The 26,229-nt window shown below is 40.2% G+C and overlaps 1 pseudogene; it reads right to left on the bottom strand.

The window, feature by feature from the left end:
* Positions 1–3,357: 3,357 nt before the first annotated feature.
* The window catches only part of LOC146560280 (tubulin alpha chain-like), a 39,521-nt pseudogene continuing 16,649 nt past the window's right edge, over positions 3,358–26,229 (bottom strand).

Genomic DNA, 26,229 nt, shown 5'->3' with positions numbered 1-26,229 from the left:
TTTGAAGGCCAAGAAAGATGCCATGTTGGTCCACTTGATTGACCTTTATTATAATTGTGTATTTATTTTATTTTATTATCAGTTGTTACAGACGGGACAGACATGACTGGGGGAAAGGACAGGGAGAAGGAAAGAATGAAAGAAAGAGAGGGAGAGAAAGAAAAACAGAGGGGAGAAGAGATGATGAGAAAGGGGGGAAGGAACAAAAAGAAAAACAAACAAAACACCTGGATCACCTGTATGGAGAAAAAAAACAGAAGAGAAATCAAACAAAGAGCAACATAATCAATACATGTTATCATCATTTATTATTATTTTTTAGTATTCGGTTTTTGGTGGTAGAGTTAAAAAAAATTTTTTAATATTTTATTTTAATTAATTAAAATGTTTTAATCAAAAACTGAATGTAAAAAGTCACAATATTAACAGCATGATGACAACAACAACAACAATAACTGCTATTACGACTATTAGAAGTACTATTATTACTATTATTGCGTAGCACGTAGTATTCAATAATGTAATTTTATTTACTGAACATTAAAACTAAAATTTACTATTTTACAAATAAATATTAATATGATGAAAAACGTTACGTGACAATGTGTGGTCCCGCTGCTCTGCACAGCCTTCAAACAGATTCCTTTTATTCACAGCAGCGGTCCCCAACCCCCGGGCCACGGACCAGCACCTGTCGTTTGGTACCAGGCCGCGAGAGTTGAGGTTCGGGTGTGAAACTGATGCTCTTCAGGGGTTTTAGCGTTATTTTTAAAATCTTTTTTAATCATTAACTCTGTTTCCCTGGGTCTTTTCCCATGTGTTTTGAATAACTCTTCTTGTTTTGGCAGCGGTACTGGTTTTATTTTGTTGTATTTATCCTCGACACCCTAAAGGCCGGTCCTTGAGAATATAGTCGGTCATAAACCGGTCCGTGGCACAAAAAAGGTTGGGGACGCTGGTTTACAGGACTGACGGGACTCCAGGAAACACAAACAACGTCAGTGTTTAAGTGGAGACTCATCAACAGACCCGGGCTATCTTTCCATCATCTGGATTCAAGTTGGATTGGACTAATATGATGAAAGCAAGCCCAAGCCTGAAATCGACTCCTGATCTTTGATCCGTCCTCACCTGGTCGTGAACGCGATGGTCAGCCAGGTATCCAGTTTACCTTTGAGTGTCAGATTTAGGCAGATTTGATTGCTTCCGTTTTCATAATGACAGATTTAAGTGAACTCCTCTGTCTCCATTCCCAGACTTCTACTTTTTAATAACCTTTCCTTTAACTTGCTCCGAGTGCTCTTATGGAGTCATCAGTTGACGTTCGTTTGTGGAAGTCTGTTTTCACTCTGATAATAAAGAGGATTTATTTATTTCATTGACCAATAATAAAAAGACTGTTATTATATTTTTAACATTATATGATTATATTCACAGTGATGCTTTGAGGAAGACTGCACTGTTTGTCCCAGAATAATCAAACTGCCATGAAATACATTCACTAATTTACTATTTGGAACTAACACAATATTAGTACATCTCAGAGACACCTTCTTTCTCACATGAAGAGTAACAGATTACATCTCTCACTGTGTCCGACCAAACAACTGCTGTGTAAAGTCAGTTATTAGCAGTTTTTTAGCTACACCCGTAAATGAACGTTTGACTGAATGCTGATAAGTGAATACTGAGAAGTTAGGAGGAAATGTTTTCAAATTTTCCTGCAGAGAATCTGATTAAAATGTTTTTTGTGAGCAAGAATCAGTTTGATCAGTGACCTTTTTTCAGCCAGAAACCTTTAAGGTCACACATCCGCTTTAATATTATAATTTGCTGTGCTTTTTTTTAAATACACCTTTATGGAGAAGAAAAACATCTGGATGCCAGAAGTTTTTCTTTCCAAGTTCTTTACAGTGGCTTGCAAAAGTGTTTGGCCCCCTTAAACTTTTCCACATTTTGTCACATTACAGCCGCAAACATGAATCAATTTTATTGGAATTCCACGTGAAAGACCAACACAAAGTGGTAAACATGTGAGAAGTGGAACAAAAATCATACATGATTCCAAACATTTTTTACAAATAAATAACTGTAAAGTGCGGTGTAAGTAATATTAGATTAGTATATTATTAGATAATTAATAATTAATATTACTAATAATTATTATTAATAAGATTAGAGTAAGTAATATTATAGAGTAATAACCCGCAGTTCAAAAAAGCTCCCCTCCGACAGCCAAACCCATCTGTTCTCTGATTGGATTGTTACATTTGTGATTGACATGACATTGACCAATCAGATGAAAGGAAGAAAAATAGGGTCAAAATTCGTACTTGTAACTTGCAGAGATTCACACGGGGTTTTTTTGGCTAAGTCCACATACAAATCTTTTTTACACACACACAAATTCTTTTTACACATACAAAAGTACAAGTACAAAATATTTCTAACCACATTTTGAGCCCACAAAGCTGTACGTGAGCTCCACTGCAGTGGCTCGTGCACCGCTGCGTTCACGGCGTTTGCTGTAAATTATACAGCAGTGACATATGTATGTAAAATGTTTAATGAAGGTAGTGAAACAGTGTTTGTAAGGACTATAAGGTCCATAATTACTGAGGCAGTTGGGCTGTTTTGCAATCTTGGCTCAGTACACACACACACACACACACACACACACACACACACACACACACACACACACACACACACACACACACACACACACACTCCATTTTTATCTGTATCTAACATTTCCGAGCAGCATGTCTTCATTATCTGTGTGTCTGCACTCTGCAAACACTCTGATTTCTGTGGTTTCAGATCCATTTCTCTCTCAAGGGAAATAAAGGGATTACACGGCCGTCTTTTCCTGTTTCATATGTTAGGCTATGGCTGTATCCTAATTCAGGGTCTGCAGCCTTAAAGGCCGCATTTTAAGGCCGATTACGTCACAGCGACGCGACGAAGGCTGTCCCACTTCGAAGGCTGTCCCACTTCGAAGGCTGCTCGAAATCCGGCCCTCAAATGCGTCCTTCATTTCCCTGAATTTTAAGGATGTGGCGGTGTAGACTTCGTGGCCCAACATATCCCAGAATGCATAGCGCGGCAGTGGGTGTGGATAATTTTGGCGGAAAAAAACGGCGGATGAGGGGCGCCCGAAGAGTAAACTTTAAGGCTTTGTGAACTAGGGGGGTTAAGAAAGATATAGATTCACTAAAAATGTCGCTTTTAGTTATTATAATGTTAAATTATTATATTTTAATTTATTTACGTTATTTTACTTTATTCAGAATTAACCTAGCGGTTAACTTTCTTTTCTAGATTTTGGGGGGTTAAAATTAAGCACACCAGTGATTAAACAGCTCATGTACTCTTTATTAAGCAGCACCTTAATAAAAGAAAGTGCTGATATTGAAAGAACAGAACTACAAAACAAAGTGGTCATGTCTCCATGTTACACTCTCACATAGCATTAAAACACATTTTCAAACACATTTATTTAAAGTTGAAAAATATACACAGGAATGTGTAACAAGATTTGGTAGAACAACGTAACAGTGCTTCTGAGCGAACTTGCATAACTTTGATGATTTTATTGCAATGAACCTACTCCTCACCTTCCTCATCTCCCTCCCCATCAACAGAGTCAACTCCAACCTCTTCATAATCCTTCTCTAGAGCTGCCATGTCCTCTCTAGCCTCAGAAAACTCACCCTCCTCCATTCCCTCACCCACATACCAGTGAACAAATGCACGCTTGGCGTACATCAAGTCAAACTTGTGGTCAAGTCGTGCCCAAGCCTCAGCGATGGCGGTGGTGTTGCTCAGCATACACACAGCCCTCTGGACCTTGGCCAGGTCTCCACCAGGAACCACAGTGGGTGGCTGGTAGTTGATGCCGACCTTGAAACCGGTGGGGCACCAGTCCAAGAACTGGATGGTGCGCTTGGTTTTGATGGTAGCAATGGCAGCGTTGACATCTTTGGGCACCACATCGCCACGGTACAAAAGGCAGCAGGCCATGTACTTGCCGTGGCGAGGGTCACATTTCACCATCTGATTGGCTGGCTCGAAGCAAGCGTTTGTGATTTCTGATACAGTTAACTGCTCGTGATAAGCTTTCTCTGCAGAGATGACGGGGGCGTAGGTGGCCAGGGGGAAATGGATACGAGGGTAGGGCACCAAGTTGGTCTGGAACTCTGTCAGATCAACATTGAGGGCGCCATCGAAGCGGAGCGAAGCAGTGATGGAGGACACAATCTGGCTGATCAACCTGTTCAGGTTGGTGTAGGTAGGACGCGCGATATCGAGGTTCCTACGGCAGATGTCATCTCGTTATCTACCATGAAGGCACAGTCAGAGTGCTCTAGGGTGGAGTGGGTGGTCAGGATGGAGTTGTATGGCTCAACCACAGCGGTGGACACTTGGGGAGCTGGGTAGATGGAAAACTCCACCTCCTGTGCAAATCTCCCATCCAGACGTTTATGCCTAAAGGGTTGTATGGTCTAAAGAGATTGTTGATTGAGCATTAAACACCAAGTGTTGTTCTTCTTTCAGCCCAAAGATCAAAGAATTGGGGTATTTAACAGGATCCAACCATCGCCCTGATCAGACATATTCTAACAGGATTGCACACAGGATGCTGCAGAAGCAAAATCAGTTTCCAAAACGTCAATCTGGATATCAGCCTGTTCAGAGTATGTTATTTTTTTAAAGGAATAAGTTATAATTTAAGGGGTTTTTGTAACTCAAAACAGGGAATGTACGTGCAACAGGAAAAAGCTTTTGTGTTTCTGTGCATGGAGTGAAGCTGTGGAACAGTTTGAATATGAAATTGAAGCAATATCCAAACATAAAACAGTTCAACAAGAGTTATAGAGATATGATCTTCTTGAGCTATAAAGAAAAGGGAAAATGTTGAAATTAAGTGAATGTTGCTATTTAGAAAATTTCATGGTGTAATATTATATTATATATTACATCAGAAATCTGTTCACTATTTTTATTACAGATTATATGGTAAATGGCCTGTATTTATATAGCGCTTTACTAGTCCCTAAGGACCCCAAAGCGCTTTACATATCCAGTCATCCACACATTCACACACTGGTGATGGCAGCTACATTGTAGCCACAGCCACCCTGGGGCGCACTGACAGAGGCGAGGCTGCCGGACACTGGCGCCACCGGGCCCTCTGACCACCACCAGTAGGCAACAGGTGAAGTGTCTTGCCCAAGGACACAACGACCGAGACTGTCCGAGCCGGGGCTCGAACCGGCAACCTTCTGATTACAAGGCGAACTCCCAACTCTTGAGCCACGATCGTCCTTCCTTATCAGTGAGGAAGCTGACTAAATATTGACGGATAATTTATGGCAAAGGGGTGCGATTAAATAAGTGTGTACTTCTTCCCTCTCCCTTTCGACATGTAACTGAATCAGAACAGAAGCAATATTGAAATGTATTAACTTTATTTTGTATAGTATTTTTTTCTCTAATTTTCTTTGCTAAATGCACCTGTATATTGTTTACATGATTGAAATAAATTAACAAACAGGCCCAAATACAGGAGAAGGACGGCTGACAGTGAAAAAAAAAACACAAAAATAAATACTGCCAGATTTTCAACTTCGGTCTACAAGAAAATAAGAAGATCATGGGATTAGCCTCGATTGCACTTTGGACCTATTGACGGGATGCGCTCCGTCCCTTGATGCATGTACACTTTCAATTTCTGGTTGGGCTGCTTGGGTGCAAAGTAAGTTTCATCATCAGATGATGAGCGTTATGTAAACATCTGCATGAAAACTGGATGGCTGGACTTCTCTGCTTACTTAGACCAAACCAAACCCTGAATTATGTTGGAAAATATGTGATGTTTTATGAAGGATCACATAGGAAACAACATTTTTTTAGTTGTTTTTGAAACTAAAAAACAATTCAAAAAGTTTTAAATAGTTTAGAAAGGACTTTTACATTTTTAGAAATATTCATGGCTGTGTGGTAAAGCTGACTTTATCTCACTTGTAATGGTTCAGATTGGACACTGTGACTGGCCGGTTCTGTGCTCCAGACCACATGTTTGATACCCCTGGACCCATGCAACGAAGTATAAAAAAACGTGTCCACACTTTGGCCTGTGAAGAGTGAAAGCAGATATACGGCGTGATATCGAGCCAAATGCTTCAAAGTGTTCCTTGATGATGTGATAAAGAAGTGACGTTCCTCCTCCAACCACAAACAGGAAGCTCATGAAGCGAGCAGTGTCAGTGCTTGTACGACACTCACCAGGAGACCTCTGAGCAGGATGGCTGCAGTCGCACAGCTCTGCTTCTCCCTGCTGTTCACTCTCATCAGCAACATTCATGCAGAAGAATTTATCGCCATAAGAGAAGAAGGCGGCTTTTTACAGTTCAAGCTCCCAGATCAAAACAGCTCCTGCATCACCTCCAGACGTGTTGGTGAAGATACTCTGGTCCTGTGGAACATCTCTGACCCCTGGAACAGAAACTTCACAGTACATGAAGACCTGACAGGACGACTCTCATTTCCTGAGACATTTCATGGTTCTCCTTCATTTACTCTCAACAACCTGACCCACTCAGACTCTGGACTGTACCAAGATGTGTGCTGGACTCAGGGCAGCGTGACATATGAGAGAAACATCAGCCTGACTGTGTGCAAGACAGTATGGGGGGAAGAATCTATCATAGCTTCTGATTCTACTGTAGACGTACAATGTGAAGGAGCAGGTGAGAATCTGACGGTGCGTTGGATCAGACATTACGGGGAGTGGCAACTACCCAGGACGGATTATAAAGACAGAATTTTGAAGGTGAATAAAGTCCAAGAAAGTTTCCTGCAGGTGACAAACGCACCACTTCTTCATGTCAACACACGACCAACGTTTTACATCTGCCTGTTGATGAACCAACAGCAGTGTGTGAGCACTTACTCTGTACGTTTGATCAGACAAACAAAGCTACGTTATGCTTCAGAGGGAGACACAGATGTGCTGGAGTGTCCCTTCATGGACCCCATTCATGACCAGCCCCCGGTTTGGTGGAGGGAGGCAGTTGCCTACAATATTGATCAAGAAGTTGGTCAAAACTTCTCGCTGGTACTTCCATCATTAACGTTAAATGATTCAGGTAAATACAGCTGTTCAGGTGAAAAAGTAAGACATGCGTACTGGCTTTTGGTGTGCCCTAAATTTGGTCCACCTGCAGTAAAGGTTTTCTCAGAGGGAGATGAAGTCACTATGAGATGCTCTGATGATTGGAAAACTAGTACTTCGGGCTTTATGTTCATGAAGTCGATCCAAACAGAAGGCAAAATTGTGTACGATGATAAGTTCTGCAGTGACAATAGAATCACTTGTTCCCATGACAGCCTGATAATCTCTAATGTCTCACTGGAAGATGCAGGAGAGTATGTGTGTGCAGGTTTTAAGTCAGAGTATGAGTGTGTGTCAGCAGAAACATTTGTTCTGATCTACAGAGAGCCCTTTGGGGTTTACTCGACCTTCTACAGAGTCAGGTGGATACTGCTCAGCGGTCTGCAGGTGATGCTTTGTGTTGTTGTGGTCTGTGTGATACAGAAAACCAGGAGAGGAGAGCAGCTTTCAGCTCAGACACACACTTAATATGCTGATGATGATGATAATAATAATACATAGAAGTGATTAAATCAAAACAAAAACAAAGAAAAATATTATTGTAGATATGAATCTGTGACCTGACTGGACGGTTCAGTCTCTTATGTGATTATATATTTTAAACATTTTGCCTTTTTCTATCTTTTTACTTAATTCTTGTTTATTTCTGCTCATATTTTATTTCAGTTATAGTGATTTTGTGCTTTTTTGTTTTATGTGATTTGATGTTTATCCATATCTCATTCATGTATCTCTCAGAGTATCATTTTGAACATTCTTCTGTTTCTATCAGTGATCAGTTCGATCTATAAGAAATGTTAGAAACCAGTTGTAAATGTATTCGTTCTTCACTCTGATGTGAATCATTATCATCTCTCTTGGAAAATGTATTTTGTTATTGTGTTTAAGAGCAGATTCATTACAGCACCATGTTTATCTGCACTATATTGTTTTCATTGTTGTGAATAAACATGATTGTCTGATACAGCAAACACTTCATAATATGGACTTTACTGCTTTGATTGTGTTTTTATATTCTCCATTTTTGTTAGGAATCATTTCTGAAATAAAAATATCTAAATATAATTTAACAGGCTGAATGTTGATGCTCTTCTGTCAATGACTGCACGATGATTTTAAATTTTAATAAACACACAATCCTCATATTTCAGTGCAGGATGTAGAGCAGAGTATATCAGTCAACTGGATCAGAGCTCATCAGCATTTTGACCTTAATATGCAGCCAACACACTTTAACACGTGTCTGATTTAGAGTGAAACACATCAGGGAAAAATGGAAGACGAGAGAAGCTGCACATGGTTATCATCATTTATTTATTTGCCTGTCCCATTTGGATCTTTAGCCATCAGAATTGTTGTTTGAAGGCCGAGAAAGATGCCATGTTGGTCCATTTGATTGACCTTTATTATAATTGTGTATTTATTTTATTTTATTATCAGTTGTTACAGACGGGACAGACATGACTGGGGGAAAGGACAGGGAGAAGGAAAGAATGAAAGAAAGAGAGGGAGAGAAAGAAAAACAGAGGGGAGAAGAGATGATGAGAAAGGGGGGAAGGAACAAAAAGAAAAACAAACAAAACACCTGGATCACCTGTATGGAGAAAAAAAACAGAAGAGAAATCAAACAAAGAGCAACGTAATCAATACATGTTATCATCATTTATTATTATTTTTATTTTTTGATTTTTGGTGGTAGAGTTTAAATTTTTTTTTAAAATATTTTATTTTAATTAAAATATTTTAATGAAAAACTATGAATTTTTAAGCATTATTTTTTAAAATCTTTTTTAATCATTAACTCTGTTTTCCTGGGTCTTTTCTCATGTGTTTTGAATAACTCTTCTTGTTTTGGCAGCGGTACTGGTTTTATTTTGTTGTATTTATCCTCGACACCTTAAAGGCCGGTCCTTGAGAATATTGTAGGTCCGTGGCACAAAAAAGGTTGGGGACGCTGGTTTACAGGACTGACGGGACTCCAGGAAACACAAACAAAGTCAGTGTTTAAGTGGAGACTCATCAACAGACCCGGGCTATCTTTCCATCATCTGGATTCACGTACCCTGACGTTTCTTATCAGGATAAACTGTCACACAGAGTTTGTTATCAGTTCTCTAACACAGGGTCTTCCCTGCACGCTTACATGAAAGGGGCGGAGTTTGGCAGGATTGAGAAAAAGATGCCAGCCAGCAGATTCGGATACAACACAACCCACAATGCACTGTTAGCACAATTTGAGACTACAGCAGCGATAAGGTGCAGAGTCTGCAGTGGCGGTACGCTGGACCTGACGTCCCTAAAGGAACCCCACATGACTCCACTCACTCACCTCTGGCAAGCAGAGTGTGTGATTCAGTTGAAACAGCCCTCATGTCAGCTCTGCTGGGCACACTGGGCTGTCAGGTGTCCCTGTCCCTTTTTGCCTGGGCTCCAACAGACTTGAGAATCACCCCTGCAGGTTACATAGGAAATATATTAAACCTTTTCTGCTTCAGCAGAGGATCTTTGTCTCGCTGTTTATCACTACTACTGTAACTCGTGTTTTCTGAGAGGTTGCCATCAGTCTGTGAGCTGTACATCTGGACTGCACAGCAGTGGAAAGATCTCGTCCACTGTCACTGAAGTGGTTCTGTGTTATCTTAACTGAAATACCTCTTCTGTTTCAAAATACATTTCTAATAAAATCATTTTTAACATTCATGAATGCAGATTATGACTGTAAAAGGAGAAACAACATTAGTGTTCCCATGTTCTTGTTATGGTGCGACTGGATGGCCTTTGAACCCTGGGGCACATACTACGAAGTGATTTCAGCATGCCCAGGTTTTCTTTCCATCATCTGGATTCACTTACACTAACAGTCGTGATCAGGATAACCGCTGGTTAGCAAAGTTAATTCAGGGTTTCTCATGCACCTTCACAAGGAAAGGGAGGTGTTGGCAGCATCTGACTAATCACAAAAAGGGAAATTCACAGATAATATGACTTGTCTTGATGCCTAAAATGTTTTTATGCTTGATTCAATTTAGCTGTTAAGTGTCTTTTACTCTGCTGGTGCCGGTTACACCAGCAGAGACACCTTTGTAGAGAAGAAAAACATCTAGATTTCCTGATGCCAGATGTTTTTCTTTCCAAGCTCCTTACTGAGCTATAATGTACTGAGTGAGTCATAGTGAACTTTCTCAAATGTGCATTGTATATATTTAATTTTTTTATTATTCAGATGGAATTTTTGTAATACTAAGGTTCCACATGTCACTGTTGTAGTGGGGCATCAGTGGGACACCGATAGTACATGTGTGGGGTTTCCCAGCCAGAACTGCATGGACTCCACACTGATAAGGCTCATTCTCCGTAGCTCCTCCCCCTTTACTAAATTATAAGTTTGGTGTATTTTGCTTTACTAAGTATTAGTTCTTAGGGCTAAATGCCCCCAATGTGCTGATGAAGGGATGCAGGGATCAAGAGTATGGAGGGTCAGGAGTGACAAAATTAATTAATTAATACACCATAAATAATTAATTAAATGTGGCAGTAATTAATAGATGCCCATTAATTTCATTTTCCATTTTTAATTAATTATACAAAACATTTAATTCATTATTTAATTATGTATTTTTTTTAAATTCATTTTGGCACTCCTGACCCTGCAGCTGTGTTCTTGATTTATTTTTATCTGTCAGCATCACCCATCAAACTCAGGGGGCGGGGTTAACGCTGTTTGAGTCAAAACCATTGCTTTGGGCTGGTGGCCATTCCTTCAGTGGGCGTTTCTCAACAACAACAACTATGAACATGCAGAAAATAACTGAACTGTGATTTGAAGTACTCTGTTTGTGTGTCACCAAATAAACTTTTAATATTTTTTTAGCCGAGGATGTAGCGGTTTGTTAAGATAGAGCCTCTTTGAAGAAGTGCTGATTTTGTGGATTTCCAGGATGTCTGTCTCACAGCAAAGCGTGTGATAGACCCAGTACACAACTGTCATAACCCCAGCTGGCTGTACACCGGCTTCATTTACTAGGGTTATATCTACTCGTTTCAGTCGCCATTTCTGAATTATAACTAATATTAAAAAGGAGGAGAGAGATTAAATAAATCAGATTAACACCTGATCTTTGTGTTTTCTGTCCAATAATCAGTGTGACCTGTGTATACACTTTTTTAAAAGAGATAATATTGGTGTTCCCGCCATATAGTAACTCTCAGGTTTAACTGTACCAGGCTTGTTCGACACTGTGAAACCTATACAGACTTCACGATGTTCGACTAATATTTTCATTGTGGACATTAATCATGAGGCTAAACAGGCAGTCCAGATGCTGTCTCAGAGTCCTGTACACCACGGAGCAAAGTCAGCATATCCAGGATATCTTTCCGTTAGTTGATTTAAACCAGCAGCGCAGTTACATGAAAGTGTTGGCAGCATCAAACTAATCGAATTCACATGTCGATATTCTTTTACAGACAATAATCCTTATTACTGCCAACTATTCCAGAGACATGAAAATCTACAGTATAAAGAAAATAACAATATAGCAGTCAAACACAACACTGTTGTAAAAGAGGTGAATGCTTCAGTTTGTCGCAGATCAAAGTGGAATGTGATTGGTTGAACAGGTGTTCCTGCATGTTCTGTGATATTGGCATTTCCATCAGTGTAAAAGACTCAGCAGCAGATTAAAATCAAGTATAAAAACATTTATACATTTAATAAATCACCAAATTAATTCACACATGTTGCTGTGCCACTGTTTGCTCTTCATTCAGTGATTTTCGCACAGCAGGCTTTACAACTGCTGTTCATTTAAAACATATTCCCCCATCATTCCCCCATTTTAAACGCTTTAAAACATGCTGTAAATAAAGACTGAGTGAAAACGTCCTGCTGATTTATAATCCAAAAATCAAACCAGCTCCGACAGTTTGAGTTTGTTATTCTCTCAGCTGCAGATTCGTTTTTACCAACATGAGAAAGTTAAATAAAGTTGTGCCTGTGACTTTGTTACTGATACTCATCCGGGAAACTTAAAGACTGTAAAGGCAGACCCGCTATTTTCATCATCAACACGTTTCCGTTTGCAATACCCTGCTGGAAAACTCTCTACACAGCTGATGAACGACCACTTTTTAGTTTCAGAGACATGAGGAGTATTTCCCAAAGTCTGACCTGCGTCGATCCAGCCGTAGTTAGCGTGGTTACTGCATAGGTTGATCTGATTTCCTCGTGTTGGTGTTGTTCCCAGATCATCATACTAAATGTTGTTCCAGGATCAACATTGCAAGTGACCAATCAGAATGTTGTGACGTCATACTTTTGCGACTTCGGGAAAAAACGGCGTAAAACAAAAAACTGTACTAAAGCTGTGTGAAACCGCCTCTGTCCGCCGATCAACAGACCCTGACCCTAACCCTAACCGTAACCCTTTAATAAACAGTAAGCAGAATTGATATTGTCCTTGCAACATTGGAATTTCATAAATGCACGAATGGCTTGGCGCGCAAAAGAATAACGTCACAACAATGTGATTGGTCACTTGCAATGTTGAACCTGGAACAACATTTTCATGATGGTCTGGGAACAACACCAACACGAGGAAATCAGATCATCCTACTGCATAAGCTTACTGTGAATTAAACAGCTGGCACTGCAATAACTTACCAGCTGTTCTGTTATCACTAAAAGTTGTGAAATGTTGTATCACCAAAATATCATTCTCAGTCAGTTGTTATTCATTATGTGTTTACAGCGCCCTCTGTGGTTGCTCCAAGTAATGCACTTCAGAAACGGCTTTATTTAGAAAAAACTTTATTGAACAGGAAGTCAGCTCAGTCAAGAAAAGCGAGTGAGCAAAAGAAGTGAAACATATCGGCACGCAGTTTATGGTGTCCTGTCGGAGAAAATACTGTCTGCATCTTCTGTTTGTGGTTGTATCGCTGGTATGTACTTAAAGTATAAGTTGTAACTTTGTTTTTGTGCAATATGTTGCCCACCAATGCAGTATTTGGCTGTAAAGCTAATCCTTTTGTTAAGCTAGTTACCCGCGATTTTGGAGGTTGTCTGGGATAGCATCGATAGTACAAGTTCACATAATTAGACATTAATTAGACAATTAGACATGCTATGTAGTAGCAGGGTGGTATATAAATGCATATTATGCTGCACATATGTATGTCATGACTGTATTTTTTATCTTGTTTTCATCTGCATCTAAAAGACAAAGGTCACTCTTTCGAGGATCCCAACGTTAGCATAGATGTGGCTGTCCACTTCCTCCCCTTTGTTAGGGTGGGAGCAGTGCCTCTCACTATTGGGCCCTGGGAGTACGTGAGCCTCACTTTTGCACATTTAAACTCCTCTACCAGACTAGGGATGGGCAATGGCAGTATCCCATCGCTATAGAGTCCGACACTGCTGAGGCATTTGGGAAGTTTGAGCCACTTCTTAACGTAGGAGCTCAATAGCCTCTCTAGTCGATTGGCAAGATTGAGTGAGATCTTGTACATTGTCAAAGGCGATCGTGGCTCAAGAGTTGGGCGTTCGTTTTGTAATTGGAAGGTTGCCGGTTCGAGCCCCGGCTCTGACAGTCTCGGTCGTTGTGTCCTTGGGCAAGAGACTTTACCGGTTGCCTACTGGTGGCGCCAGTGTCCAGCAGACTCGCCTCTGTCAGTGTGGCTACATGTAGCTTGCCATCACCAGTGTGTGAATGGGTGGATTATTGTGTATAGTGTAAAGTGTTTTGGGGTCCTTAGGACTATAAAGCGCTATACAAATACAGAACATTTACCATTACATTAGTCTGGGTAATAATAGCTTCAGTTTCCCTGGGAGTGCAGTGTTGTTAATCCGCCTTAGGTCATCAGCCAGGTTCTGCCTTAGTTCTAGTTGCCACGTATCCTTGAGGTCTGCATTGTAGCACCGTCGCAGGCTCTTTATTGGCTTCTCTAAGACTGTTGGAATTTGTTCTCCACTGATATAGAGTTGCTCGGCTGTCAGTTTTCCTTTTATGATGGAGATGCTGCGAGATTTACTTGGCTTAAACTCCATTCTTGCCCATTCTATGTTTTCCTGGAGCTTCTGTAGCAGTCACCTAGTACAATGGCGTAGATTTGGTTTTGGCATTAGTGGGGACGGATGATTCAACCACCGAACCCTACCCTGTTTCTTTTTTTTTTCCTTTCTGTCTTTGCTTTTTGATAATAAAAAAAAAGGAGAAATATACTTGCCTGCATATGCTATTCTACATGCTTTTAAATTATTTAAAATTACAATTCATAGTTTTATATGTGAATTATGTAATGTTAAATTACTATTAAACAAATTACTAAGTATTTTAGGCTTTAGTTTACTTCAGCCATATTCCATATACACTCTAAAAAGTAATTCAGAGGCTTGGTAAATATCACTATAAATATAAGCTAGATGAGCCTGATAAAATCTATGAATATCCTTTTAGTAATTATTTGAGTTTGGTAAGTTGAAATAAATTTCTCAAATTTTAACGTTTGTGTTAAAATAAGGTATTTATTTACATTTATCTCAGACAAAAAATTCAGTATGTGGTTCACAGAATACCTTTGCATGTACTTTACATTTTAGTTTAAAATTGAATCAAAATATTTGAGAAATAGTTATCTATACTCATCAGTATCTCGTACTAAAATCATTAATTATTCAAATCAATATTATTTATCGTCAGCAACCACAACTGAAAAGTGCAAGTAAAACACAATAACGTCGAGAAAAACACAACTACATATTAGTTTGTTTGTTTTTTAGACTTAGACTACCAGTGAAATACAATAACATTCATATTTGAAAGTTAGGGGGTGATCGTCGCTCAAGAGTTGGCAGTTTGTCTTGTAATCGGAAGGTTGCCAGTTCGAGTTCATCCAAGAACAGCTGTATAAGATCTCTGTAGGCTCCTCTTGTTCATGTGAATCTTTTATCTTTATTTCTTAATTTCCACTTGTGTTATTTCAGTTTCAGTGTCTGAGGCAGGAGGGGAAAAAAGGAGGGCGAGAAAATATATTAAAAGGATAGAGTACAAATACACATGCAGAATGTGTCACTACCAGTTACTGCACCTGTAAGAAAAATTAAAGATACAACACCTGGAACACAAAAATTAGAAAATGCACAGATACATAAACCCACAATCCTTTTGTAGCCTGAGAGGGAGAGGAAGAGAGTGTGTCTTTGACATGAAATGTACTTGAAATCGTTGCCCAGAAGCCACAGGGAGAGAGAGATGGAACCAGGACCACCGGACCATCCGTAGTCCCGAAGAGTACTGAAGACCTGAGAGCGCACAAAACAGTGACATCGGCGCATGCATCCCAGAAGGAGAAGGAAGGAGGCCCCAGATAGGGTCCCCACGATGCCGCTAAAGGCCAGCCACCCTGGTACAAGAAGTAAGAATGAGGTCCCAGGGCCCCAGGCACCCAAGAACCGCTTGTCACCCCCCCTTTCCCACAGGGGCCAAGTCTCAGCATGTGCTAGATCCAGACAAAAGATGGACAAAAAAAAGCCCATCTTACTTCACCAGAACATGATCTAACCTTGTTGTTTCATGCAGGTCATTTAAATGAGACGCATGTGTGAAAAATATCCGTTCAGTACAAACACCGGAAATTTAAAGAAAAGTTACACTTTGGGTCAAATTTACTAACATCTGCAGCAAAAAGTGTTTAATGTTAAAAAGCTGCTGGATTTACTGAAGAGGCACAGTGTCAGTTTTGTAACTGAAAGTTGTGAACAGGAATATTTTTGCAGCTAAATTTATGGCTTAGCCTGTGAGTTTGTAGTTACACTTATATGTGTCAAATAAATGTGAATAAGAAGTCTTTGGCACACAATTTATTGCTTTTCAAAAATGTCCGACTGCGACGGCTCGTGATCTGAAGGTAAATAATGTTTTGTGCTCTTCAGCTCATTGTGCCGGTCACCTGTTCACATGCATTTAGTGTTTATAGGGTGGAACAGTTTGTAATAATGCCACGCTCCTCTTGATGAATCTGCACCTGAGTCCTAATTCTCAGACCCTTTGCTCAGTAATTTCTACCCAAAGAGTTATTTGTGATATAAACAGCATGTTGATTTTTCTTCAGCCTCCTCATTTTTCTTGTTTGGAATTAAGCAAAGGGCATTATTACTGCAAACTGATTATATCGAGCCTTAAACACACTTGACTTTATATAAATGTGCGTTTTTCATGCAAAGCAACAACTCAACAAGAAGCAGTTTTTATTCCAGCAGTGTGATGTTCAGAGTTCAACAGTGAGCTTAGAAACTGTTAAAACTCCAAATATGACAGCAGGTTTTGGCATGAATAGGAAAATACAGTTAGAATGAACATTTGCATGATCTGTGTCACTTTATTTACTGTGTTAATGGTTATCATGAATGAAGGCCCGCTGCAGTGAAATATGGAACAGCATTTTCTCATCTTCTGTTAAATTATATTTTGATATTATTTTATTTCAGAAATGATTCCTAACAAAAATGGAGAATATAAAAACACAATCAAAGCAGTAAAGTCCATATCACACATCCTCAGCCCTGAGTCTCAGCACTGGCTCACCCCAGGGCTGTGTGCTCAGTCCACTGCTCTACTCTCTCTACACACACGACTGCACTCCTCGCCACCACAGCAACATCTTTGTGAAATTTGCAGATGACACCACAGTGGTGGGGCTCATTTCCAAGGGAGACGAGTCTACGTACAGAGACGAGGTGGAGCAGCTGACGTCATGGTGTAAGGCCAATAACCTCCTCCTCAACACTTCAAAAACCAAAGAACTCATAATAGACTTCAGAAGGAAAAAGGCAGAGATCCAACCACTATTCATAAATGGGGACTGTGTAGAAAGGGTGGCAAGCTTCCGCTTCCTGGGAGTCAATATAGAGGAGAACCTTTCCTGGAGTGTGAACACCTCCGAGCTGCTGAAAAAGGCCCAACAGAGACTGTACTTCCTGAGAATTCTCAGGAGGAATAACATCACACAGAGACTGCTGGTGTCCTTCTACAGAGCCACCATTGAGAGTGTTCTAACTTACTGCATATGCATCTGGTACACTAGCTGCACAGGGGCTCAGAGGAAAGCACTCCAAGGGATCATTAACACCGCCCAAAAGATCACTGGCTGCCCTCTCCCCACACTGGAAGTTCTACACAACGCCCACTGTTTTAAAAAGGCCCAAAACATCATAAAAGACACCTCACATCCTGGCCACTCCCTGTTCGAACTGTTGCCCTCAGGCAGACGGTACAGGGCAATCAGAGCAAGGACTAATAGACTCAAACACAGCTGTTATCCAACTGCAATAACACATCTGAATACTACAAAAAAATGTCCATCACGCCACTCTTGTGTTAATCTATGCACGGTCTGAAGCATGTGTGTGGGAATGTATGTGAATGTTTTACTGTTACATCTTATTAGTATTTTAAGTATTCTATCTAATTTATTTATTGAATTTTATTGTTTTATTTATATTTTGATATTGCTAGGGATGATGCAATGATCGGGGACCATTCTTCATTTCGTTGTTCTCGTGACAATGACAATAAAGTTTCTAAAGTCTAAATATTATGATATTATATATTCATTTCTACAATAATATTTTTGTTTTCACGTTGTCTGTGAAGGTTCTCAGTCATCCAGGTCATCGTAGTCAAAGGAGCTTGCAAAGAAAAGCGTCTGGACTTCTTTAAGTTGCTTGAAGACGTTTCACCTCTCATTCGAGAAGCTTCTTCAGTTCTAAGGTCAAATGGTGGAGAGTCCCAGATATAAACCTAGTGGGAGTTTCCCCCCACAGAGGGACAAAAGGACCCCCTGATGATCCTCTAATCACATGAGCCAAGGTGTGAAACTGGGTGTGGGTCCCAATCAGCCAGAGTTTCGGGTGAGCTCATTGTGAAACCTGGCCCCACCTTATCATGCGAATTCCTGAGGTCAGATGGCCCAGGATGTGAGTGGGCGTTAAGGCGTCTGGGAAGGGATCTCAAAACTGGATTATAGATGGCAGACAGTTGGTGTCGTAAACCACCGCCTCTGTTCAAAGATGGTCGCTCACAGTGGACATAGATGGCTTCTTTCACTCCTCTTTCAAACCATCTGTCCTCTCTGTCCAAAATGTGAACATTGGCATCCTCAAAGAGTGTCCTTTATCCTTAAGATGCAGATGGATTGCCGAGTCTTGTTCTGTGGAGGTGGCTCTTCTGTGTTGTGCCATGCGCTTGTGAAGTGGCTGTTTGGTCTCTCCAATGTAGAGGTCTGGGCATTCCTCGCTGCACTGTACAGCAAACACCACATTGTTAAGTCTGTGTTTTGGAGTTTTGTCTTTCGGGTGAACCAGTTTTTGTCTGAGCGTGTTGCTGGGTCTGAAATGGGATGGGGAACCAGGATGTCATGCTTGGAGAAAACTCTCCTGAGTTTCTCTGATACACCGGCTACATAGGGGATGACAATGTTGTTGCGTCTGTCCTTCTTATCCTCCCTCGCTGGTGTCTGGTCTTCTTTTCTGTGCCTCTTTGCTGACTTTAAGAACGCCATTAGAGGATCATCAGGGGGTCCTTTTGTCCCTCTGTGGGGTCCACTAGCCATCTCCCACTAGGCTTAAATCTGGGACTCCCCACCATTTGACCTTAGAACTGAAGAAGCTTCTCGGATGAGAGGTGAAACGTCTTCAAGCAACTTAAAGAAGTCCAGTTTTTTTCATGTTGTTACTTTTATGTATAATAATAATAATAATAATAATAATAATAATAAATGGTGATAAGGATTTCTTCTTCTTCTTCTTCTGCTAAATGCTGATGAGCATACTAAGTGTGTGTCTGAGCTGAAAGCTGCTCTCCTCTCCTGGTTTTCTGTATCACACAGACCACAACAACACAAAGCATCACCTGCAGACCGCTGAGCAGTATCCACCTGACTCTGTAGAAGGTCGAGTAAACCCCAAAGGGCTCTCTGTGGATCAGAACAAATTTTTTGTCCTGACACACACTCATCATCTGAATTTATCTTTGCACACCAATACTCTCCTGCATGTTTCAGTGAGACATTAGAGAATATCAGTCTGTCTTTAGAAAGAGTTGTCCTGCCAAGTTGTTTAATAAGCCAATCAGAATGAATATCAAAGTGCACAATCTTTCCTTTTGTTTGTATCGGCTTCATGATCCACCTCATGAATAATAGACTTTTTGCTGAACATCTGACAGTGACATCATCTCCCTCTGAGAAGACCTCTACTGCAGGAGGACCAAATTTGGGGCACACCAAAAGTTTGTACCGTTGTATCATTGTTTGACCTTCACAGCTGTAAAGCGACCTGAAACCTCCAGTCCATAAATCGTCCCCAAGCATCTTTTCATATTTGATCCATTGGACTGTCAGATTCTCACCTGCTCCCTCACATCGTACGTCCACTGTTGCTTCAAGAGTTTTAATATAACTTGTTTCCTTACTTACTGTCCTGCACACAGTCAGGCTGATGTTTCTCTCATATGTCACGCTGCCCTGAGTCCAGCACACATCTTGGTACAGTCCAGAGTCTGAGTGGGTCAGCTTATGGAGAGTAAATGAAGAAGAACCATTTAATGCTGAATGAAAGACTCGTCCTGTCACATCTTCATGTAATGTGGGGACTCTCTTCCCAAAGTGAGAAATGTACCACCAACATGTTGGAGGTTATCCAGAAGTCACCCTCACCTAGGAGCTTGAATTCAAAAGAGCTTCCTTCCTTGATTATGACCATGAGTTCTTCTGCATGAATGTTGCTGATGAGAGTGAACAGCAGGGAGAAGCAGAGCTGTGCGACTGCAGCCATCCTGCTCAGAGGTCTCCTGGTGAGTGTCGTACAAACACTGACACTGCTCGCTTCATGAGCTTCCTGTTTGTGGTTGGAGGAGGAACGCCAAATCTTTATTACATCATCAAGGAACACTGAAGCATTTAGATAAGATAAGATAAAACTTTATTAATCCCTCAGGTGGGTTCCTCTGGGAAATTCGGTTTCCAAAAGCACAGCACTGACAGAAGTTACAGAGTTACAGAATATTACACACACACACACACACACACACATAAATACAGAGACATATATAAATAAAATATACGAAGGGGATAAATAGAATAAATAGGAATAAAAATAAAAGTAAAAATACAAGTGAATTGCACATTTCTTTTTCTTTTCTTTTTTTTTTATTGAAAGTTTTGTAATTATGACAGTCATCCACATGAAAAAAAAAACAAAAACAGTAAAAAAACCAAACAAACAACTCATGATCATCGCTTCACTCTCATGGTATGTTCTGACCAGACACAAATCCCTCATTTCCCATGATTACATATAGAGATACAAAATTTGAGCCTCAGTCATCTTTATGGACCGCCAGCCCTGTATCATTCAGCTTTGATATGGAAACAGAAAAAAATAGGAAGGGAAAAGTTTGTAAAATCAAAATTCATTCTATATCTCACAAATGTTCATTTCTGTGCAGATTGTACCTTCTTATTTTCCTTTGACTTTGCTAAAAAATAACGTCTTATTGCAGATTATATTCTGCCACTGAGAACCTCATAAGCTCTTTTATAAAAAGGTACTTTAATTTAGCAATACACACAAACAAACAAACAAGCAGGGAGATTTGAGATTTGAGATCGGCCTGTAGTTCTTCATTTGTATCTTGTCAAGATTGTCCTTTTTTCATATAGGTTTGATTACAGCAGTTTTTAGTGGTTCTGGAAACACAAATGACATTAAAGAAAAGTTGAAGATCTGTAACAGGTCTGACTCTAAAGTCTTTGAGACCTTTTTGAAAAACAGGACATCTAAACAGCAGGAGGAGGAGTTCAGTTGACCTAAGATGTCCTCCAGGTCTTTGCTGTTAATCGGGTGAAACTGTTTGATGGTGTTTAAACAGTTTTTCGGTGGACACAGTACATATCCTGAATCTGCTGTTGATGTACCAATTGCTTGTTTAATCTTTTGGATTTTGTCTGTGAAGAATTTGGCAAAGTCATTGCAGGTCATGGTCAAATGAAGTTCAGCTGCCACTGACACAGGAGGGTTTGTTAGCCTGTCAACTGTAGAAAATAAGACCCGAGCATTATGGCTGTTTTTGGTGATGATGTCAGAGAAGTAGGACCTCCTTGCACTCCTCAGTTGTAAATTATAATTGTGAAGTTTCTCTTTATAGATGTCATAATGAACCCGAGTTTTTAGGACATCCTAATAATAATGAATTGCAGTAATCCAGCAGAAGTAATAAAGCTATGCGCGTGAGCAGTCGCGCACTGCTGACACGGTCTCCCCACACAGAAAATCTGCGCTGCGCACAAAAAAAATCAAGCCTGAATTGGAATAAAAGTAAATACATGTTGATAGGTTTGTAGCTTGAACCCATCCGCTGGAACGTTGAAGACAATATAATTACACTGCTAAGCAAGACACAAATAGGCAAAGTTCTTCATGTTACACGTGCACGGGAGAGACCGGACAGAGCGCCGTCCCTTCGCTCGACCCCAGTCGCTCTCGTCCGTCCTCCCGTAACACTGTCCTTTTATTGAGGTTACATGAATATGCATAGGTTCATTAACATACGACGTCTACATACAAACAAAGAGTACCTTGCCTGTGTGTGTGTGTGTGTGTGTGTGTGTGTGTGTGTGTGTGTGTGTGTGTGTGTGTGTGTGTGTGTGTGTGGACTGCTGATCAAAGGGTCAAACATCCTTGGTCAGGAAGAGGGTAGCCTCCCCCTCACCCTAGATGGTTCATCCTAGATAACACGGTGAGGAAGTCCTGCAGTTCATCTAAACAAAGAGCACTTAGACTAGAACAGACGTAGCTACGTTAATCCTACCATAAAACCTCTCATGCTCCCAAAGTGCTGTCTAATACACACAAAGTTTGCAGACTATCAAGGATCAAAACCTCTACCAATCTACAACTAATTACAAAACTCTAAGCATATATAAGTAAATATTTCTAAGCATAAATGACAATCAACAATACAAATCTAACACATGTAGTTATTTTATTTCGCTGATTTACAGTGCGCGGAGACTGTGTTAGCAGTGCACGATTGCTCAAGTGCTCAGAGGGAACAGTGACTGACACAATATCTGAAATGACACAAAAAGGCAAAAAAATAGAAAAAGTATAAAAAGTGGATAATAATCAGTACTTGACGATAGTACATTTACTGCACATAGCTTGAAGGACTGTGCTGAATCAACTCCGTTCACTGAGCAACACAAAGGCCTACCACACCCGGTGCACGGCATTGGTGCATGGGGGTTGTAGTGCAAGATGTAATAAAAGAATAGAGTCCAAATAGAAATGCACAATCACCAACTGCTGCACCTGTAAGAAAAAACAAACATACAACAGCTGGAACACAAAAATCTGAAAATGCACAGATACATAAATCAACAATCTTCTCCTGCAGCAGTCAAACAGTCTCGTTATCACACCTGCATGAAGCACTGTGTAAATGACCGCATCTACCACGTGCACGCGGTACTTCTCCTGCATTGATTGTTTGTGTGTGATAACAGTCTGAACCACTGCAGTGGCTCGTGCACCGCTGAGTTCACGGTGTGACATATGTATGCAAAATGTTTACTGAAGTTAGTGAAACAGTGTTTGTAAGGACTATAAGGTCCATAATTACTGAGGCAGTTAGGCAGTTTTGCAATCTTGGCTCAATACACACACACACACACACACACACACACACACACACACTCCATTTTTATCTGTATCTAGCATTTCCGAGCAGCATGTCTTCATTATCTGTGTGTTGTGTCTGCAAACACTCTGGTTTCAGTGGTTTCAGCTCCATTTCTCTCTCACGTTGGTACAAATTAGTAAACACTTTTTATATTTCACTGTTTTTACACAAGTAAGCAGCACATATTTATCAAGATCAATAAGCTGCTCGCAAACAAGAGTTGTAGTCAAAGGTAATGTAGTAATAATTAAACATTTTAGTATTATTATCCTGGCTTGCTCGAGGCTGCTGTTTTCTCTGACAGTTTTAATCAAAATTAGAAATGCTGCTCTGAGACTGAGAGAACTAATAGTGCTGCCTGTTGTGCAGTTAGTTTCCAAAACACGTTATTCATGGTTACATACAGTTTTAGACTGATGTGGGCCAAAGCCTAGCATAGCCTGTAACGTTATTATGACGGACACATTTTATGAGTGAACTTGGCTTTAAGTGACTTACAGGTTTCTTTGAAAAATACTTTCTTATATCCAGGTTCTTCCTTTTTGCTGCCATCCTCCTCTCCTACTTGCAGGTCCTCACAGTGCAGGCTTGCTGCTGCTAAAACTAAACAGAGCTCCCTGAAAGGCACAGCCAATCACATTGGCCATATTTGTCACATGAGGTAGAGAACGTAATTTAAATCTTTCTTCACCGCTGGTTGAATGAGACGTTGACAGATCGTTTTTTTCTTTCTATCGCGTTTGTTTTTCTTTACTTGAAGAGATCAAATTATTGGTGGGGACATGTCCCCTCTGTCCATGCCAAATCTACGCCCTTGGCCTAGTACATGGTTTTGTTGTTGTAATGATGGTCATGTCATCCATGTAGGCCCTAATGGGAGGAAGACTAAGGCAGTTAGGCAGTTTGGCAATCTTGGCTCAATACACACACACACACACACACACACACACACACACACACACACACACACACACACACACACCATTTTTATCTGTATCTAGCATCTCCGAGCAGCATGTCTTCATTATCTGTGTGTCTGCAAACACTCTGGTTTCAGTGGTTTCAGCTCCATTTCTCTCTCACGTTGGTACAAATTAGTAAACACTTTTTATATTTCACTGTTTTTACACAAGTAAGCAGCACATATTTATCAAGATCAATAAGCTGCTCGCAAACAAGAGTTGTAGTCAAAGGTAATGTAGTAATAATTAAACATTTTAGTATTATTTTTTGACTCCATGTTCTGAGTGTTACATTTTGCCAACTTGTCTATTGGCGATAAAAAGTTAAAGTTAGACTGAAAGTGGGTTTAAGTTTCCAGTGTTCTTCATGTCATGATGTTGCAGTGCACTCACATAGAGGCTGTGGATGCTCCAACAGCACAACTGTGGTTTGTCACTGATATGTGAGACTTGAGTTTGTGCAGCTGAAAGCAGATGAAGAGGTAATTAAAAAAAAATAAAACAAATTTATATTTTTATATGTATATATATTTGTGTGTGTGTGTGTATATATATAAATTTGTTTGTGTGCTGCAGCAGGCCCTGTTGATGAGGTCCGCATGGTTCCATCATTTAGATCCAGGCAGACTTTGAGGTCATAAGTCATGATGTGAGCTGTTAACTTTTGGATTAGTTTGTGTGTCATTGCACTGAACATCTCAAGAACTTCAATGTTCTTTTATTTATTTTCAGTGTTGGGGAGTAACGGAATACATGTACCGAAGTTACGTATTAAAATACAAAATATGAGTAACTGTATACAGTTACCATTTAAAATGGTGGTATTCAGAATACAGTTACTTTTTTGAAATAAAGGGATTACACGGCGGTCTTTTCCTGTTTCATATGTTCGGCTATGCCCTCTCTGTTTTTGGCAATTCCATACCGACAGAAACCCCCCAAAAAAACACGCATTAAGAGGCTCTAATGGCGGTGTCTCAATCTCGCGGCCCATGTCACCCTACTTGCAGCCCACATAATGACGTAGAGAAATTCTTTTTTTCAATTATTGTTCAAAAATTATTTAATATAAAAGCAACAGGCAGACTGTTCCAGGCATAGCCCTAAAGAATGTAGCCTCAGCTGTAAGTAAGCTATTAAGAGTCGACTGTACACTGTGTTTGTGTTTTCCTCCGAAACAATAAGTTCCGTTGGAGCAGCCTTTCAACGCCTCTCTCTGTCCCTCGCTAGCAAAGTTGACCCAGACAACAAAGTAAAGCTAGTTTTGGGCGACAAGCCCGACACGAACCCGATGTATTAGCCAGAGGTCCCTTTACTACGGTTCGGAGCCGCGGACCTGTTTTATATACCTGCGGAATAGTTTTCTATATGAGATCGCTGCTAAAAGTGCAGCTTTACCTAATGTCCACCTACTGTTACTCATTTTTTATTAAGATTTAAAAATCTAGTTGGTATTGGTATGGCAAGAACCTACAGTAATAGTAACAAATCACACAGCAATAGTACATTCATGTAGTTGTAAATAGCGTGATAATATATTAAGGAATCCAAAGTATTCAGAATATGTTACTCTCATTGAGTAACGTAACGGACATGAACCACCAAGTCATCATCCAATTTCACCTGTGATCTTGTATTACCATTACTCTCTGAGCTTTGTGTTGGTTCTTCTGTCACCTGATAAATAGGACATACATGACAATAAGAATAAAATGTGTAGCTACTTCAGTGTTTCTGTCACTTTGTGCAGATCTTGACTCATCAGTAATGTTTGCAGGCTGAGTGCATTTTTAAAACAATTTGTGCAAACTGCACTACAAGGTGGAATATTTGCAAAATCATGACTACCTCATGATATTTTGTCTCAAAAATTAACCCTATGAATATGTCAGTACCATTAGGATGAAATTATTGTGTCACCAACATTTTAACGTTAGACATATAATTTTAACAGCTTCTATAAATTAATATCCTGGCTTGCTTGAGGCTGCCGTTTTCTCTGACAGATTCAATCAAAATTAGAAATGCTACTCTGAGACTGTTAGAACTAATAGTGCTGCATGTCTTGTGTTTTAGTGTTACTTTGTATCATAGTTCATACTCTGGTTCATTTGTAGTCTTAGTTATTCTGTTTTGAGTTTCTTATATTCCCTGTTTAGCGTCTTGATTATCAGATTCCCTCTTGTGTGTTTGGCCTCTGTGTCTCTCTGTGTGTCTGTTTATATATGTTGTGAGTTATTGTGTCTTGCTTCCCTCCTCATGTTTCATTCTCTTCCCCCCTGCCTGTTATGTTTCTCATGTCTCCTCTCGTTCCCTCGCTCCCTCTAATCTACCTTTCCTCCACTTC

This window comes from Mchenga conophoros, linkage group LG14 (genome assembly GCF_057382185.1).
Source record: "Mchenga conophoros isolate Kocher_MC1m ecotype Shallow Benthic linkage group LG14, M_conophoros_male_GT1.1, whole genome shotgun sequence".
NCBI lineage: Eukaryota > Metazoa > Chordata > Actinopteri > Cichliformes > Cichlidae > Mchenga > Mchenga conophoros.
This window is presented reverse-complemented; position numbering and strand designations above follow the sequence as displayed.